This window comes from Mus musculus, chromosome 13 (assembly GCF_000001635.26).
Source record: "Mus musculus strain C57BL/6J chromosome 13, GRCm38.p6 C57BL/6J".
Lineage (NCBI taxonomy): Eukaryota > Metazoa > Chordata > Mammalia > Rodentia > Muridae > Mus > Mus musculus.
In genome coordinates, this window is record NC_000079.6 from 114,208,614 (window position 1) to 114,228,763 (window position 20,150).

The following is a 20,150-nucleotide window of genomic DNA, read 5'->3' on the forward strand; positions in this document are numbered from 1 at the left end:
TTTGTTAAAGGTTTTCTACTTTGTTGCTACTCATTTCTTGGTATTTGTAAGTTAAAATGGATCATATGTGGAGTGTATAGGGAGAAGATAGTACATATAGAGTTAAGGAATCAGGCATCCACTGAGTGTCACAGACCGAGTTCCGTGTGGCTAGGGGAATGAGTTTGTTATATCCTGAAGGCATCATCTGAGGGTGTGCTCCAGATGCAGTTGAGCTCCTAAAAACAAAGAAGTTAACCCTACCAGAAAAGACTGGCCTTGGGAGGAAGAGCTGAAAGCCATAAATGAAGGAGTTCTATCTAAGTAAGTGTTAAAATGTATAAGAGAATCCGTAACTGTTTTTTTTTTTTTTTTTTTTTTTTTTTACTTCTGTCTCTATGAGCTTACAATGTAACAGATTTCCTTTTGACATTCTCACACATGCTAAGCTTTGATCTACAGTCCTGGCCCTTCTCTTCTGGTCTCCATGTTCTGTCAAGTTTATCCCTTCCACTCTCAGAGTTTACCTCACTTTCCACTTTCATACCACATGGGATCTTCTACCCATCTGTCCATTCTCTCTCCCATGGTCCCTTTCTAGATCTTTGACTTTACCCCCCACTCTCCTACATAAATAGACACATATACAAAATAGAAGGTAGGACTTAGGTATGAGAGAAAATTTGTAGTATTTGTCTTTCCGAGCCGGAGTCACCTTAATACATTTCCAGTTCCATCTATTTTCCCAAATATTTCATAATTTCATTTTTCTTTCCAGGTGAATGAGATTCCATTGTATATATGTATACATTTTCTTTATCCATTCATCAATTCTTAGAAATCTAGTCTGACTCTGTTTCCTTCCCATTGTGAACAGAGTAGTAATGAACATGTATGTACAAGTGTGTCTTTCATAGAATATAGAGGCTTTGGGTATATATATATGCCCAGGAGTGGTGGAGCTGGGTTACATGGCAGTTCTATTTTGAGGTTTTGGGGGCCCTCCAGGTTGATCTCTATAGTGATCGCCCCAGTTTGCAGTCCCATCAAGGAGAATAAGGTTCCTCTTTCCCCACATCCTCACCAACATTTGTTGTCATTGTTTCTTGATGATACCCATTCTGTCTGGGGTGGGATGGAGTCTTGAAGTAGTTTTAATTTGCATTCCCCTGATATCTAAGAATGGTGAACATTTTTTTAAAAATGTTTCATAGACATTTGAGAACTGTTTGGTAAGTTCGGTATCCCAGTTATGAATCAAGTTGTTTTCTTGTGTAGTTGTTTTTGTTCTTTCTGTAGTAGAGATATCTATCCTCTGTTAGGAGTGTAGCTAGCAAAGATCTTCTCCCGTTCTGCAGTCTGTCTCTCCTTTCCTTTGTTGTAAAGAAGCTTTTTCATTTTATGAGATCCCATTGGTCAGTGGTTGCCCTCATTCCCTGAGCGACTGGAGTCCCGTTCAGAAATTTATCCATACCAATACCTTAAAGTGATATCTTTATTTTTCAGTGGCTTTAGAGTTTGGGGTCCATGGTAAAGACTAATTTATCTGGAGTTGATCTTTGTGCAGGATGACCGATATGGATCTAGTATTATCCTTCAACATGTGAGTATTCAGTTTCCCCAGCACCGTTAGAATTAATGTTTTTCTTTCAAGTGTTCTTGTTTTACCTTCATGTTAGGTATTTAGTGTGTACCCACATGCCATGATTCATGTGTGCAGATCAGAGGACAACTTATGCGAGATGGTTCTCCCCTTCTTCCACATGGGTCCTGGGGATTGAACTCAAGTCACCAGGCTTGGTGGCAAGACTCTCTATCAACTGAGCCATCTCACTGGCCCACACAACTTTAACACTCTTTAAACCTTCAACGTGAAGACCATAGTAAGAATCGATAGAAAATGGTAACAGTGAAACAGAGGAAACAAAAACACCAGGAAACAGAAGCCAAGTCAAACGTCAGCTTTAAAGTGCTTCCATTACTTTCCACAGAGAATTGAGGGGGGAAAATTATTGTGTCTATAATAGGATGTAGATTTACAAATTAGGGAAAGCCCCTGGGAATTAAAAAGAAAGAGCTGAAATTAAACATTCAATAATAAGGTTCTACTTTGCCCCCTAATTGCCCCCCCATCCCAGCTGTCTCTCTCAGTCCTCTCTCCCTCCATCCTCCCCACAACCTGGTCCCTCCTGTTCCCTTCCCCAGTCCACCCATGCTATAGGAGACATTCCCCTTCCCACAGAGACCCATGAGTCCCCCTAAGCCCTCCTTGTTACGTAGCCTCTGTGGGTCTGTGGATTGCGACTTATCCTTTGCACTGATATCCACTCATGAGTGAGTACAAACCCTGTTTGTCTTTCTGGGTCTGGGTTACCTCACTCAAGATCATTTTTTTCTAGTTTCACCCTCTTGCCTGAAATTTTCATGTTTTTTTTCTTTTTTAAACAGCTGAGTAATTAATGCTCTGTTGTATAAATGTGCCACGTTTTCTTCCTCCATTCTTTGGTTGAGGGTGGAAACTCCCAGGTATCTATTAGGGTGACCCTAGCTCAGACTCCTAGTAATGGGGGCTAGGATACAGCCATCTCCTCTAGCCAAGACATACTTCTAGTGGAGAGATGGGATAACAACCCAGTCACAAAACCTTCTACCTACAATTTGTTTTGCCAGAAAAATGTGTTGAGGTAAAGGTGACACAGAAATTGTGGGAGTGGCCAGCCAGTGATTGGTCCAGCTTGAGATCCACATAACAAGAGGGAAGCTGACACTGCCTGGAGGACCAGAAACCAGAGGCCAGGTGACCCAAAGACCTAGGATAGAACCAAGCATGCCTGGCTAGATGTAGATGTATAAGTACACATGTATGTATAAATAAATGAAATGATTCCTAAAGATATTCTGCTGTTCTTATAGATAAGAGCCTGGCAAAATTACCATCAGAGAGGCTCCATCCAGCAACTGATGGAAACAGATGCAGAGACCAACAGCCAAAATTAGGCAGAACTCAATGAATCCTGAAGAATGGAAGGAAGGATTGTAGGAGCCAGAAGGGTCAAGGACACAAGAAAACCCACAGAATCACCAAACCTGAACCCACAGAGGCTCACTAAACTGGACTGACAATCGGGGTGCCTACATGGACTGACCTAGGCTCTCTGCATCTCTGTAGTTCGTCTCATTGTAGGACTCCTAACTGAAGGACAATGAGTTATTTCTGGGAAGTTTGCCTGCTTTTGGTACTTTTTCCCCTCCTAATGGGTTGCCTCATCCAGCTTGATATGAGGGGGGTACCTAGTCTTATTGCAACTTGAAATGCTGTGTGTGGTTGATATCCCTGGGAAGCCTGCGCTTGGAGGAGTGGATCAAGGTGGGCACTGGAGGGAGAGGAGAGAGGGGACACTGTGATCCACATGCAATATAGGAGAGAATAAATTGATTTTTCTAAAAAAGACAATAATAGGATAGAAGGAAGCTTCTAGGAAATAGAATCCTAAGATAAGGTGGAAATGCCCCTCCCCCCAAATACAAATACAATTAATTAACTGAAGAAATTCAGTGTATAACTAGAGTTCCAAAAATGCTAGAGGTGGGCAATACAGGGATACAGTATCCAAAAAACTGAGGGAAAAAAAAGTTTTATAGAACTGATAGATTGGTGGCTGTCTCTGGATCAAATGGCGCATATAGTAAAAGAAGAAAGATGAACAGTGAGTTTTCTGAACAGCAGAGATGGAAGACAACATGAAACCTGCCCTCAAGAAAAAGCAGTCTATATACAATAGAAAAGGTGACGTATCCAAGGCATTAGAAGGTGCTAGAAACTACACATCGGCTACAGGGCAAAGAAAATGAAACAGTCCCCAACTACGTGGAGGCAGGACATCTTCGTCCTATAATTCTCTGCCTGGTTTTTGCTTCCTCTGGTTTCCTTTCTGTCCTCTGGTAGCATATCCGAATTTTCTTTTCAGGAGTGGAGAACTGTTAAGGATTACTGCTGACATTTCTATGTCGTAATAAATTTATAGCAATTATGTTACTCTTTGTTTCACCATTTTCAATTCCGCCTGCCATTCTCTAAGCTATGATTTACTTCTCTGTGGGTGGGATGTAGACAGACTAATGATGCTTTCAAAGACTTCAATACCGAAAACCATTTAGCTCTTAGGACTTTTTTTTTTTTTCCTCAGGGAGCCTCTAGAAGAGGGTTGCTCTGCTAAAACAAGGAGGCAAATCTGTCCTGGTGCTCCCCGGGAACTGATCACGTCAAGGACAAGCGTCAAGAATGAGTGAAGCCAAACTTGGATGCATCTTACAATTTGGGGTCAAGTGCTCCTTCTGGTGTATTGCAATAACAGAAACTGGTACCGGGGTCATCCTCTGCCTCTCCATCTGTCCACATGGGCTTCACTCCAGATTACAGATCCAGAGGTGGAACTGTCCGTCACTCTTGTAGTTAGCACTGACCTGTTTGTTCATCCTATTGGTCAGCCTGTGCATTCATCCTATTGGTCAGCCTGTGCATTCATCCTATTGGTCAGCCTGTGCGTTCATCCTATTGGTCAGCCTGTGTGTTCATCCTAATGGTCAGCTTGTCCATGCTCCCTATTGGTCAGCCTGCGCATTTATCCTATTGGTCAGCCTGTGCATTCATCTGATTGGATAGCTCTGTTCTACATACTGCTTCCTTCGGGAGCACAGGCTTTGGTCCACTAAAACATGCCCAGTAGCTCTCCCTAAGTAATCTCAACTGTAACTGTGAAAGAGCAGAAGCCATGCCATTTTACTTACTGTTTTATCTCCACTGTCCAGCTTAACGAACATTCACTGGATAATCTGCAAAGGCAGGCATTAAACTGTGGCTCTCCTTTTGATGACATGTACTTACTAATTCATTTTAACCTCGTTTAAATAGGTTTCCATTTCTAGGCTTTTGGATTTTAATATTGTGGCTAGGAGATGGAAGATTTTGAACCAAAAAATGAGTGAAAAGCAGTAATATAAAATTTCAGTGGACGACAGTAAATTCCTTAGTGGGCCAAATCCCTCTACCTAATCTTGATCTCTCCATCCAAGAATAAAAAGCAGCATTTCTAAGACCCAAAGGCTGTAAGCTTCCTCTTTGGGCACCAAGAAGTGGCAAGTCTTAATTCTATTTCTCCACGGGTAGAATGGGGAGAGGCCAACCTGTTCCTAACCCAGAGAAGCAGCCTGTGTCTAGCTTGCTTCCCAACTACTAAAGGGCCTACAGAAGTAGCAGGGGGCACCGAGATGGATTTGAGACCAGGGTGGTTTAAGTAGTACCTATCTGTCTCAAACTCAGAAGACCCCATTCTTCATGCCACCTGTTCACTTTAGATTATTAACTCTTGGTAGTTCCTGGGGAACAGATCCCGTGTCCTGGAGGCACTGAAGCGGGCCCCAATATGTGGTGTTAGGAGTGGATGGTTGTCACTCTATCCCTGTAAAGTATTCCAATGAGTGGCCTCCCCGCTAAGAGATGGGATGCATGACTTGAAGCCAAGGAAGAGGAAAGATGTGTACGTGGCAAAGGAGCAGAGGGAGAAGGAGCCCTTTGTATGTCAAGGCACTAAAGCAGTGGTTCTCAGCCTTTCTAATGCAGCAGCCCTTTAATATCGTTCCTCACACTGTGGTGACCCCCAACCTTAAAAGTATTTTGTTGCTACTTCATAACTGTAATTTTGTAACTGTTATGAATCATAATGTAAATATGGTATGTGGGATATATGATAGGCAATCCCTGTGAGACGATCATTTGATCCCCAGAGGGGTTACAACCCACAGACTGAGAACCAGTGCACTAAAGTAGTGAAGAGAGAGACAGACAGACAGAATGAAAATGACTGACAGGCCCAAGCTGGGTGTTTTATGGCCAAGCCTGGAAGTTGACGTTTAGTACTGAGAATGCCACCAAGTGCAAAGTTGTCCACCCAAGAGACACATTAGAATGACCTAGAAGTTTAGAAAGAAATACCAATGTGTATGGCAAACCTCAAAGCGATTAAATCGGAAACTCTGGCTATTCAGACTGAGTGGGTTTTCCAGCTGGGAACACTACCCAGCTGATTCTACTCTCTGCTCATCTCAGGAAGGGGACTTGGAGGCAGGTTGCTATCAGAATGTGTGGTCTGCCGTTCAGCCTCACCTCCTCCAAGACCACCCCCAAAACACTGGCTTAGTTTCCGCATCTTAGCAAGGTCCTCAGAGCATACGAAGGGACTCTAAAAGCTGGGTGTTGCTGAGAGAGGGGACAGAGGTTCTAAGCTGTGACTTGTTAAAGTACCTACGCAGACTCTCCTTGGCTGTGTGCACCTCCCCTCCCAAGCTTGCCAAGAAGGAACAGGGATTCCTTGACACAGCAAGGTAAATAGAATTCTACCCTCTGGTAACCTTGGTGCCACCTATTGCCACAAGTTCATCTAGGTGAGCTGTGGCATGGGATTTAGCAGAAAAATGTATCCTTGGGTACTCTTCTTTCTCCATCCAATGCCCACATCTATGGTGTATGTACATTGATACTGCCTGCAAGACAAAGTAGCCTGCCCCCCGCATCTGGGCCCCAGTGCACAAGCCCTTCAGGCAGAAGGCACCTTCAGTACTAGTGGCTCCTTGGTGCCATATCCCTTGGGATGTCCTCGCTGTCTAGTGGAGAATTTGGCTGCACGCCCAGAGCGATATTGCTGTGTTTACTGCTAGCCCCACTGCTTAGCCAACTTAAATACCTTTTAGTTACCCAAGTCACAGGCCCCACTCTCTTTACAGGATCCAGGCAGAGCAGTGAACACCAGGCACAACCATATGCCAGTTCAACAGATGACAAGGACCTGATAATGGAGATATCGGGGATAAATGGAGAATGGCTGGCGCTCAGCTGCACCAGAGAAGAAATCTAACAATCTAAGTCAGCTGCGATTCTGCCCTAGCTACAACCTTTTCCCAGCTGCTGTCACTCTGGAATTTTTTTTCTTCTACGTAAGTCCCGGCAAGTACTCCACCTGCACCCTCCGTGCTGGTGAAGTGGTTGGCACTTACCTTGACTGGCTCGAGGAAAACCCAGAGACTTGATACAGCACTGAGTCTAAATATGTCTGAGAGCATGATTCTAGAAGAGATTGACATTTGAATGACATGGGAAAGACTTTTCCTTTCCCCCCCAGAAGTGGGCAATGGCTAGTCTGCTGAGAACCTGGATAGAGATAGAAGGTGTCAGACAAGTTGTATCTCCTGGAGCCAGGATTTCGGTTTCACCTTTTCAGACACCATATTTTTGCTCCTTTCAAACTCTGGAACTTACATCAACGCCCTGAAATGTCTCAAACCTTCTGCCATGCTTCCCTGGTTCTCAGGTCTTTGGACAAGCCTGAATTATACCATCAGCTTCCCTGATCTTCCATCTTGCAGACGACTACCACATGGCCCTTGTCGGCCTCCATAGTTAGGTAAGCCAATTCTCATACTAAATCTTATGTTTCTGTCTGTCTACATGCCTGTCTATCTGTGATATTGGCTATGTTTATAGGAAAATCCTTTTTTTTATAATGTAGCAGGCAAAACAATATATTCTTATTTATATAATATAAATATATGTATATCAGTATATTCTTATTTATAGCAAAGAGATCCATACTGGTCTTGTCCTCAAGTCCTAGGATGGATGCACCCATTTTAATATAATCTTAATTTCCTGTATTAAAACATCTTTTACACAATGCAACTGCTCAGTCTTGTGGGGCTCTGGAGCCACCCACTGCAGGTGGAAATGTCTCTCAGGCTCAGGAAGTGTTTCTCTGCAAAGGTGACAAAGCAGTTCACACTCAGTATCCAGAGGCATCAAGTATTTTTAACCCATGCCATTCAGGGAGAAGGTGCAGACCAAACCCTTCCCGTTGGCGTTCCCTTCCACGTCAGGCTTGCTTGGGGGAGTCTGAGCCAGGTGACAATGATGACACCGAGATCTTGTTGTGTTCCCAAGTGAAGTCAAAACATTCACCGAGGAACCCCATAAACTGTCTAGACAGAACTAAACAGCAAAGAGGAGTGGTGGAGGCAGAGGACCACAAGTCCCTGGCTGAAGAGAAATATGGAGAGAAGCTCACAAAGCTCACAAAGATGAAGCGAAGAAGTGGGATTCAGGGATGGGTGAGCTGGTTAGCGGAGTCAGCATCTCGCATTTGTTCCTGCGTCACCAGGCATTTAATCAGTACCTACTAGGTGGTGGACATAGCTCTCCATAGTAAAGACTCCACCTTGAGCCACGCCGGCCAAAATCAAGCCTCAATGGAGCTCACACCATGAGTTCTACACATGCACCATGCACCATGCACCATGCACCCTGCACCATGCACCATGCACCCTGCACCATGCACCCTGCCTCCCATTTCCACACAGCTGCAAACACTCTAATTCTATGCTGTGTTGTTAGAATTTCCCTGAGTGTTTTCCATTGCTTTCCCATTAACCAACCTGGGCTCCAGGGATCTTGAGGAATGTCAGTCTCTTCAGAAACTTGGAAACCCCACAGGCTCCACATCTCTTGTGTAGTGGGGAATGTACCCCACTATGATCCATCCTACTGTAGGTCCATACTATTTGGCACTTGGTGGAGTTCTTGGTAGAATGTATTTTTCTTGTATCCTTCACCTGAAATAGGATTGTTGGATGTTTTATTGCAAATTCCCTGCTCCTGTGACTTCTAAACTAAACCTAGAAAGCTCAGAGAGGAAACAGCCATCGTGAGCTCTAAGCTTTCCCTTGGTTGGAGGTTTTACTTCGAGGCATCCCTGTGACACATGATCGCTTCATCCTGACACAGAGTCACGGAAGCTTGTTGGAAAGGACAATAGAAGTTCGTTCCCTCGAGGGTGTGCGTCGTGACTGTGTGTGGTGGTGCCTTGCCGTGTTCAGTTCATGCTCCTTATCAAGAAAGAAATGACGACTTGTGGTTGATGAAAAGCCTTGGTAGAGTCTCCGCATTTATATCTGTAGAGGTAATGACATTAATTACCATCGCATGGGTGAATATCTGCATCCATACGAGCAACAGTAAATCACTTAAATAATTCACCCGCTGGGCATTAATAATAGATGTGGTTATTTTTCTGGGAATTCACTTTATTTTTCCCTTTAGTATTTGTAGTTTCTTCAAATTACTTTTGACTATGGCGACAATAACAGAATTCAGCCCTGTGTGTTTAATCTGATATACCCACGAGGCCTAAAATGTCTACTATAAAAGGGCCATGGTTCCAGAACGCTGCTTCTTGTAGGGGCTGAGGCCTTGAGTCATCTTTAATATATCCTCCATGTGTTACCATTGCTTTCAAGAGAAGTCTGTACTTGCCTTGCCTGGAAAGTACCAATCCAATTCCTGTACTTTCTCTTACAATTTTTTTCTTTGCTTTTGGAATTCTGCCCTCTTTCTTTCAGCCCTTTAAACCACCTTGCTTTGTTTTGCTATGTTTGCTTGTTTTTCTCATTGACAGCTTTCTTCTATCGATATTACCCCAAAATAAATGCTACCAATACCCAAGCAGAATCCTCCTCTTAGTCTCTGTTCAGATAAAACAACTTCTCCTTCTGATGGTGGTAAGTGAGTCATGTTCTTTGACTGGGTAGCAAAAAGCACAAACCATCTAGGTTTTAGACTGGCAGGACATAGGTGTCCCAATAAGGAATATTCTCAGGTAAACCCATGAGGCCAACTAGACGACAGGCTCTGCCCTGTATCCTAGATGCTCTTCTTGGTACAGTGCCTAATACATGGAGAGTCCTCAATGGCCATTTGCCAAACCTTCTACTTAGCAAGATCCCCTCCATATTTCCTGCTTTGTCCTCCTTTGGCAGGTATTTCTGGTTGTCTTGGCTGTGTAACAACTGTTTCCCCATTTCTTTTTCTCTTGCTGATAGAATTCTGACACGTTCCTAAGTGACCCTGTAGTTTAGGGAAACTGAGCTTCAGATGGATTCATCTTGAGATGAGGCAGAACCACAGGGAATTCCCTGTTGGGCCTGTCAATCACATTACCCGTGCTAGAAATGGGCTTAGAGAAGAGGTTAGAAACAAGTCTCCCGAGATACCAAGAGTCACAGTCACCTAGGCAGCTTTTGGTCCACCCTAGTAAACAGATACAGACAAGACAAGTCATGAGGTTCTTAAATTCACAAAAGACACAGCAGCTCTTACCAAACTGTGGTTGACTTTTATGTTTTTCTTAGAGGTAGACATCGTTGGAGGAAAATGTGGTTCTCTAAAGCCTGGGACAGAAAGCTTATCACGTAGAATGTACAAATCAAACTTGAGAGAAGAATCCACACTAGCCGAAGTACGGATATTCAGTTTATCACCTTCTGTAGGTCCATGGAGTAGGGAGACAGCAGGAAGAAGGGTGAGCCTTTCTGTGTTGATTTTATCCCCGTTCCTGGTCAATCACATCATTCAACTCACCCAGCATGAAATGCTAACGACAAAACCAGAAATCATGCTAAATGGCATCTTCTACATTCACACATTCAAGTAACACTGGGCCTCTTGAACTGCCTGGCGCTGTCCTATGCACAACGGAGGTGACTGTGTCCTTGGGCTTATATTCTAATCCAGGAGAACAAAGAGAGCCATCCGACATCATGGTTCCCACTAGCCACAGCTTCCCAGAGTGCTCTGGTGGTAAACGGGAAAAGTGGAAGAAAGCAAAGATTGCACATAGGATCAGAGTCCACAATCTCCACTCTTTACGGCTTCATTGTCATATTCTACTGTGGTTCTTTGACCATGGGAAATCAACAAAGAAGCTGCTTTCATTAGTGATAATGAGCAACAGGGCCCGGGTCCCTCCTGAGGCAGGGAAGACACACATGTATGGCATGACTTGACTATAATGAGAATCACCCATGAAAACACTTAAAGATGACAAAGAGGCCCCAGTGGAGGCCACAACTCAGCAACACATCCTGGAGCCTTACATTTCACATGTTTCTAAGCTCTGCTTTTGGAAAAGAAAAAGACACCTACAGATCCAACCCAAAGCCCCCAACGAATTGACTTGAGGAGTGGGTAATGCAGTGGCACGCATCTGATTTACACCCATGTCCACCTGGGGTGGGGGTGGGGTGCTGGCCCTCAGGGAAACCAGAGCTTCACTCTGTAGGGCTTTGCTCATTTGTGAATACAAACCCACTCCTGGCCTCTTCCCATCAGTCCCTGCCTGACACGGCAGGAGCTTCCCGAAACATTCGTTTGTGTTTTCGTCTTTTTTTTTTTCCCTCCTCTCACAAGCAGGAAAATATTCAGTAAGTAAAATTACCCATGCCATATAATTTTATCCACATTTCTCACAAAGGTTGTCTCCTCCAGACTTCAACAACTACTTGAAGCCCCATCAGGAAGGGATTAGTGTTGTTATGAAATGTGTATAATTGATTATGCGAGAGCCTCATTAGACTTGGCATCTGGCAGGCTCCCCATGTGTCTGGGGGTTGGTGTGCATGCACACACACAGAATGTGGAAAGAGATAAATAGATCAGTGCCTCCCACAGAGTAGGTGATCGGGCACATGCAGAATCGAATTGTAAAATGTCTGTCTGTGCCTTGCTATTACCCTGGGAAAGAGAACAAATGTCTGAAGACGTGTAGCGGATATGGATATGGTGCTGGTGTGGGGATGGGGATGTTGGGCCATCCATTACTCACAGATGGGGCACATGGTTCCAGCCCAGCCAATGATGGGGATTCCATCCCCTTGGCCATGGAAACTGGCTCAGAGAAAGATGGTATCTTAGCCAGACCAATGACTCTTCCTGGGATCTCTCCTAAAGCTTGTCCTGACACAACATTATCTATTCTTCCATGCCAGCAGCTAAACTGGTAGAATGTGAGCCTCTGGCAGCTTTGCCTTGAGGATAAAGCCAGAATATGGCCAGTCACTTGAGTTCCTGGCTCCAGATGCCCCTGCAGCCCGATAGGCTTGCCAGTCACATGAATGCATTGCCTTCCCTGCCCTCAACAAGGTCCAACTGAGGTTTTGTCACTTGTCGCAAAATCATTGCCAGTTCACAAAGGATCCTAAAAACCTGGTGACAAGCCTCACCACGCCAGGTTCTTTAGATAAAGTGTCGCATCCTCTTTGCGAAGGCATGCTTTGTTACATAATGTTAGTTTTCAGAGCAGGCACCCAGGTTAGTAAATAGGACAGGGCCATTCCTGGGGGTGTTCAACCCCCTGACACTGGGAATGGCACTGTCATGTACAGAATTCACATCTAAAAACCATGTGATCAATCACCTCACCAAAAATAATTACAAAAAAAAAATCCCATGATGTTTTAATTAGATTTTATGTTGGGCTGTGTTCATAGCTATCCTTGGCCATGGGTTAGACATACTCTCCATGGCAGCCCTGTTCATGGCAAGTTGTCCAGGCTGCCCAGGCCATGCTTTTGCTACCCTTGGTCTATCACTGGCCACCAGCTCTAGCATGATAGGAAATGGAATCTTCTGGTTTTGGAAAACTCATAAAGGCCACACAGTAGTGACCCATGGATATTCACTTAATTATTTGTAAATGCAAGAGTATCCCATTAAGTAAAGACTATGAACAAGATGACTGAGTATACATCTATATCAATGTTCCCTTAAAAAATGGCTCCATGGGGGTCTGGGCTCCCCTCATATAGCTCATTTGGAAAAGTGTTTGCCAGGCAGAGGCAGGCAGACTTCTGAGTTCGAGGCCAGCCTGGTCTACAGAGTGAGTTCCAGGACGGCCAAGGCTAATACAGAGAAACCCTGTCTCGAAAAAAAAAAAAAAATCCAGGAAAAGTGTTTGCCTACTATGCACAAGGTTGAATCATTGCACTGAAAAATGGAATCTGATGTGGTGGTGTACACTCATGGTCCTAGAACTTGGGAGGTAGAGACAGGAAGATCAAAAGATCAGGGTCACAACTCTAGTTTCTATCTCCATAGGTTTTTCTTTTCTGGACTTGCATGCAGGTGGGTACATATTTGTGTGATCATTCATGACCGATCTCTCTTATTCCACATAATGTTATCAAGGTTCAACCTGCTAAAACACATGCTTGATTCTGTTTTTGATTATATGATTATATGATGTTCTCAACTTCTTTGGGAGTTAAGAAGTCCTTGGACAATCTGCTGAAAGCTGAGCACTGTTCTCCCTGAAAATATTCACATACAATTGTTTCTAAGTGTTCCTAGAGCCTGGGATCCCATCGACAGAACTCAGTATATACACAGTTCTCACTAAAATAGTTGCATGCGATTTTAAATGGTAATTCCCTTCAGTGGACTAGTCTCTTGGATATCTGTAACTCTGAGGTGGCGTGTATGGAGGACAGCCTGTCTGGGAGCCCACTGGGTCACACCATGATCACCAGCGACAGCTGCGAAGAGTCCTTCTTTCAGGACTTTATGAAGATGCAAGAGGATTAACTGTGAATGCTAAACACGGTGTGAAATGAGAAGTGTGCATGGCTTGCTGCATGTTAAACTTGAGCATTCACAGCGTGTTTATATAATGGGCTATAAATGAGATACCGACAGTTCTGGCAAGGGTTTCCAATTCTTCCCTATAGTTACTGCTGGAGTCTTACCTCGTACAGCAGAGAAAATAGTTTTGTTTTGTTTGTTGTTGTTGTTGTTGTTTTTTAGACAGGTTGGGGTTCTGGTGAGATTTGGTTTTCCCACTAGCCAGCAGTCTGCTCTTAGAGCATAGCCCCATCCCCTCAGAGCCTAGGCACCATAGCAGACGTCTTCTGCATCAGTAGAGTAGGAGCTGTTCAGATAATTGAAAATATTGTAGGGTTTTGGTTTTTGTTTTTCAGTGTAAGGGATTGGATCCTGGACAATGTACATGCCAGCCAGATGTTGTACCATTGGGCTACCATCCCTAACCAAACATTATTTTAAGAAGAGATTACACAAGGTATATATGTGTGTGTGTGTGTGTGTGTGTGTGTATTTAATATATTATACATATATAAATCAATATATACACAAAACGTTTTATTTTTACTTGAAAACATATTAAGTACACACTACACGAGCACATATATTCATGAATACTATATACTATTTTTCTCATTCAAAATAGTACTTGCTAGGTGGGCTCAGTGACATGTCTGTAAATCTAGCACTTGGCAGTAGAATATCTATATGTTCAAGGCTAGGCAGGCCTGACTCAACAAATTAAGTACTTGTGTTAGGTACAACTATTCATTTCATACAGGCCTTTTGACCAGGCTCCAAACCATTTATTTTTTTATTGGCTACACCCATCATACCTTACGTAGCTATTCTTGTCTCACTGAAGTGACCATAGGTTAAAAAGCATTTGCTCTAGAATATGAATACAGAATTTATTTTTAGCTTTTTTCCCCCCTTTGTAATCTTTATAGTCTTCTTGCCTACATCTAATTCCTTTCTGGTCTCTGGTCAGATGAATGTGATCCAGCTTCAAAAAATAGGATGTGATGGTCACACTGCTGTCTTGCTTGTCTCTGCACTGTCTCCGATCCCCATGGGAGCTTTACTGCAAATGCTTGTGTGCTAAGTCGGAAACACTTGCTTCTCTGCAAGCCACCATCGCTACCCACGTGGACCCCAGCAATTTCTTTGTTTCCTTGAAAGCATCTCCAGTCCAGTCCAACCTTGTCTCTGCTCAGCCACACCACAATCACAGCTCATGATCTGATCTGCTTCTGCCCCCTTCAAAGTGCATCCTGCTGTGGCTTCCCAGTCTTCAAAACAGAAGTCAGACTTTCGGACAGTACCCAAGGAGTCTTATGAGAATCCATACCCAGCTTTCCAACTTTCTTCATGCCACACCTCTCTGCCTGTTTTTATGGTCTAGTATTTTTTAATTCAGTTCTTTGTATAACCTACAATCTCTGACTTCTTGTCTTCTTGTCTTCTTGTCTTCTTGTCTTCCGGCACCTGACCACCAGGCATCACTGCGCCATCAGGAGGCTAAACTCTGACACTAACTTCTACCATATCTGTACTCACCCATCCAAATGTTCTTCAGAGGGAGATCCTACCCAAACATCTGATCCCTTAATAGACCTTACGGCCACGTGGGAGAAGGACGGTGCCTACTTGATTATTGCTCAATCTCCAATGTAGTATCTGGCTCACAGAGATGGATGTTCATTTACTGGGTTGACCATTGTATAATGCCTTCCCTTCTTCTCAGAATAACTTGTCTCTTGATGAAGTCTCGGGGTAACACAGAACCCTAACACCTTCACCCAAGCAGGCCAAGAGGTAAGGCATTTAACACAGGTAAGCTTCTGAATGGGCCTTCTAGATATGTCCACTGTAGGACCAAGAGCCAGTAGTAGGTCACAGAGATTTCTTTTTTTTTAATTCATCTTCTCAACTCTATCTCTTACTGTATTTGTATATCAGTGTAATCAAACTGCCCAGTGTGTCCTGGGCTCATTCTCTTGAAGGGGGTCTTGGATGTCTCCCAGTTTAATTTGCATTCATGTTGGCCGTCTGCAGAGTACATTAACAGTCCTGTGACACTGGGAAGAACCCAGCTGTGGGGAGATAAGTGGGGCAGGAATTCCAGGTACTGGGAGACTCCAGTGTCTCCTTGCTTGGACCTTCTGGCTCTTTGTGGGCAAGGTGGTCTCTAGCTTTTGTGTGGAAGAGAGAGCCTGGGCTTGAGACTCTGGGCAGCAGCCTAGATGTTGAACTTAGATCTCTTGTCTGTAGTTATTCACCATCTGTTGGCTTCTCTTTTTTCCAATTGGAAGCTGGGAGAAGTTATTTCAGGTGTTTCATTTAGGAGGTTGAAGAGCTATGGGTAGCAGCATACACCTATATCCTCAATGCTGGGGAGGCAGAAACAGGAGGAGTGTGGATTTGAGGCTAGCCTGGGCTCTAAAGTGAAACCTTGTCAAACAGAGTGGGAAAGATGAAAGATGCCCATGGTCAACCTTGTCTCCTTCTAGCACCCTGTCTTAGAACATGCATTCCCTTCCTTCCCTGTTACTCCACGATATTCATGAAACCCACTCCAGTGCCTTTCTGTGCTTCATGGCCAGTGGCTTCCCTAAAGCCACATGTGGAAGAACCATAGAAACACCAGCCTTCAAGCTCCTGTCTGTAAGGGAGACTGGCTTCATCTCCTCTACAGCATTTCAGGCTGTTCTGGTTTTTGCTTTGACGTTATCAGAGGCCATGTCTTTTAGAAGGGAAAGAAGTAAATTATGACATCATATTTGAGATGATTACTGAAATGAATTCTCCTTCTCAGCCTAGTCGTTTTCTATTTCATTTTTCATTTTAAGACCCATCGGTATCTTCCTTTGTCTTTCTTTAAGCAGACAGACATCCTTGCCAGAGGGGGAAAACTGGTCATTTTAAAGTAGTCAGATACCCGGTGATATTTCAAAGGCATACTACAGAGCTGTGATACACTGCTGTGGACTTGGGCTGTTTATGCCTTCCATCTTCCTCAGGCAGACAGAAGAAATAACCCAGCTTATGATGAGTCTTGCGTATGTTTATGGGGAAATGTTCTGTTTTAAAGAGCCCTTTCACCTTAGCCAAATGCGCGTTCTCAGGGCACTCGGCACCGGTCTGCACCGTGGGAAGTTTCAGGCGTGCACACTATGTTTAAGAATCGTTTCTTCTCCCGTGTTTGAGAGTCATTTGTCCTCAGATACCAGGATGAGGGAGATTAATCAACCTCAGCTGTCCTTCAGCTGATGGTACTCAACCATCTTCACACCTTTTGATCATCAGGCAGAGGTGAGAGGGTTAGGGCAAATGATCTGGAACAAACCAATGTGAGCTCAGGGCTAAGTAGAGCTATTGTCTAGGTTTATCAGGAGGCCCTCAGAAACCAACATGCTTAGACTATCAATGATTCTCAACCTGTGGGTTTTGACTGCTTTAAAGTTGTACGTCGCCTATCCTGCATATCAGATATTAGTAGCAAACATACAGTGATGAAGTAGCAACGAAATAGTTTTATGGTTAGGGGTCACCTCTGTATGAGAAGCCCTGTTAAAAGGGCTCAGCATTAGGAAGGAGATGAAACCATCTGGCTTAGAGGTTAGTACATATAAGATGCATCAGGGGCTCCTTCCCCAGAACCAAACCAGACAAGACTCACCCCTATTCCACATGATAGCTTCAAAAACATTTCAATTTCTAAACCATCAAAAGATAGCCCATCTTAACCTCCTCTGCAAATGGTGTCATCTTATTTTCTTAATTTTCCCTCCCCGCTTGACATCTACCCGGAGTATATCATTTATGTGTTCAGTTTGACCCAGTGGGATACAGAAAGTGTTGTTATGCTAGGTCTCCCTCTCCTGGGTGGATATTTAGGATCTAAAGCAAGAGTAGGGCCCTGTCTGTTTGGAACACGCATGCAGATAGGTGGCGGCACTGGTGGATTTCGCTCTTGTTCCTCCTCTTGTCCTGCAAGATCTGTGTCTGCATGTGCGTCTTTGTCATCAGAGACATCATGACTTCTAGAGGGGAGGCAAGGAGCTGGAGAGATGATGGCTCAGCGGTTGAGCAGGACCTGAGTTCGGTTCCTAGCAGCCGTATCTATTGGCTCACAACTGCCTATAACTTCAGCTTCAGGAAATCTGATGCCTTTGGCCTCTCACAAGCACACACATCATTTCAAATAAATCCTAAAGTAAGGCCATGTAGTTTAGACCCCCCCAGTCCCCAAATTGGACATATGGGGGTACCAGTCTGCCCTGAACTAAACAGGAGCAGCTTAGCGGGGACATAGCAGTAAGTAGCATGGGCGTGGTGGGGGTATCCAGAACAGGATGGCTGCATCTACTGGGGTCACTCACTGCTCTGCAGTCAGAAAGTGCCTGGTGAAAGGCTTAACAGGGAAATTCAATGCAGTTTCCTTTTATCTGTCTCTCCAATTGATGTCTATACAGAACGAGCCGGGCTCCCCCAAACACACCAGTCTGTTTCAGATACACAAGATTAAGTAGCTAGTGACATTCAAGACCAATTGGCCCACCCAGGAGGACTGAAACCAGCAGAAGAGCTGTCAGATTTTGCCTTTTCTCCATTAATCTTAAAGCTTTTCAGTGGTGCCAGGCTGCATCTCCATCAGACAAGCCGAGGAGTGGCCAGCCGCTTTCCTCTCCCCTACCCAACACCCTGGAGTAACCCCTTCATTGCTGAGCAAACCAAACTTTGCATTTCACAGTCTTCTTCTCGGGGTTAGAAGCAGAGCTTTACTGGGCCCATTGCCTTACCACAACAAGAAAGCTGGGAACCAGCACAGATTTTTGCAGAATGAGGCTGGACCACTCCTTGGAAGCTGTTTCCAAGGGAACAGACTTTGAGGGCCACTGAAGGTGAGCAAATGGGCTTTTTCCTTCAGGAGTGCTGAAGGGCCATTGGACAGGTGGAGAATGCTTATTAGGTTGAGAGGGAAAGGCAAGGTAAATAAAGAAGCTGGTACAAAGGAGGAACAATGAGGTCGGGATTTAGAACACTGCCCTCACTCCCCTCCGGTCAAAAGCCCCTTTCAAAGTTTGTGACCTGGGCAAGAGGGCACCAGTGAGAAGCAGAGAGAGAGATCTGTCATGTGTACATAGAAGCAGCCACTGAACTGGGATTGTCAATAATTCCTGACTCAGACCATGCGTGCAGATGTCAGGTCAGGCAGGCAGAGCTCAGAATGGACAGTGGACCGTCCATACTGACAGGGTAGGTGATGCTCCTGGCTTCCTGATACCCAGTTTTGCCTTTAAGAATGGAGCTCATAGAACCCTTGGGCAGAAGGGCCAGGATCCTGTCTTTCCTTTTCCAGAGAATATCTGTTTGGTAATGCTTGTCTCCCTGAGCTGCCTCCAAAGATAGGTGTCTGAGAACACTGTGGGCCCACTTCTGTAAGCTGGGTGCCTTATGCCAGTAGGTATTGACTGACCTGAATCAGAAACCAAATGCAGGCCTTCCCTGAAATCATTCACTGCTCATAATTTTAATACAATCTTACTCAAAATCCCATTGGAAAGTAGCTTGGATCACTCAGAACAGCGTATTCTGTACATCACACACACATACACACACACACACACACACACACACACACCCTGTCAGCTGTTCCTGCCTACACACATGGCTGTAGATGGGAGGGCTTACCCTTCCTCCGTACAGCCTTTAGAAAGCAGAGATAATTTGCCTAAGACCCTTTCCCACCAAGATCTTCCATTAAAGAAGTTCCTTTCTTCAGCTGTCCTGGTGAGTTAGAATTTTACAACCTTAGGTTTGCATCTTTATCAGTCTTACCCACCCATTGGAAACAGACACACCCATCATCAAGTCTACTGACATCTCTCCTCTGGGCAACATTAACCCAAAGCAAAGAAATAAGAGGCATTGTTACATCTAACATAACCATGTGTGTAGTGTAAACTGTCTTGCAAATACATATAACCTTGTTGACAATCATTTAACATTTCAACAGAGAAGGATAATGTGTGGAGTTGGTAACTTGGGGGCTTTTCAGCTTTATTCTGTGCGTGTTCTAACTAATGCATTGAGTATACAAAGCACTGGGGTAACGTAAGGAATGTAAGTGTCCAGTGTCAGTATGACCCACCCTCTAATATTACACATAAGAAACGATAAGGTGCCCCATAAAGGGAACCTAAGCCCCCGAGGGCAGATGTTTTGTCTGGGAATTTAACAAACAGGCTTTGTGTGAGCAGAGTCTCTCTAGAAAGGACTAGCACTCAAGATCATAATCTCCCTGTAAGCTGGGGGCCCACAGACCGTGCTGCTTGACACCCACTCCTTAGCACCTGCCAAACTCTGGGGAGACAAACCCCAGGTGGGTGACTGGGCTGGCCCGGAGAGAGGTCCGGTGAGCAGCTGGCTTCTGGGCATAGGTGCTCAGTGTCGTAGGCCAGTGACGCAGCTTTCCCCTTCCGCTCTGGTCTCCTTTCAAGATGTCCTATAGAAATTAAGAGTTTGGAAAGCACTGCCCACTAGGAGGAAAGCAGACTCACTTCCCGACTGTTGGTACCCAAGGAAAAGGAAGGTTCTGAGATGTCCCCAGCGCCACCTCTCAGGTTGTGCTGTTAAGGAAATTATCCTCTAGAGAGAAGAGAAAAGCTGGACAGCTTTCTTCCACAGT

General features: G+C 44.5%; 1 long non-coding RNA gene across 1 annotated transcript; it reads left to right on the forward strand.

Moving 5' to 3' along the window:
- Window positions 1-383: 383 nt before the first annotated feature.
- On the forward strand, window positions 384-9,525 carry Gm41072. Its single transcript, XR_873981.3, has 3 exons — window positions 384-4,407; window positions 6,760-7,436; window positions 8,810-9,525. It is a non-coding gene; the product is annotated as a predicted gene, 41072 (long non-coding RNA).
- The last annotated feature ends 10,625 nt before the right edge of the window (window positions 9,526-20,150 follow it).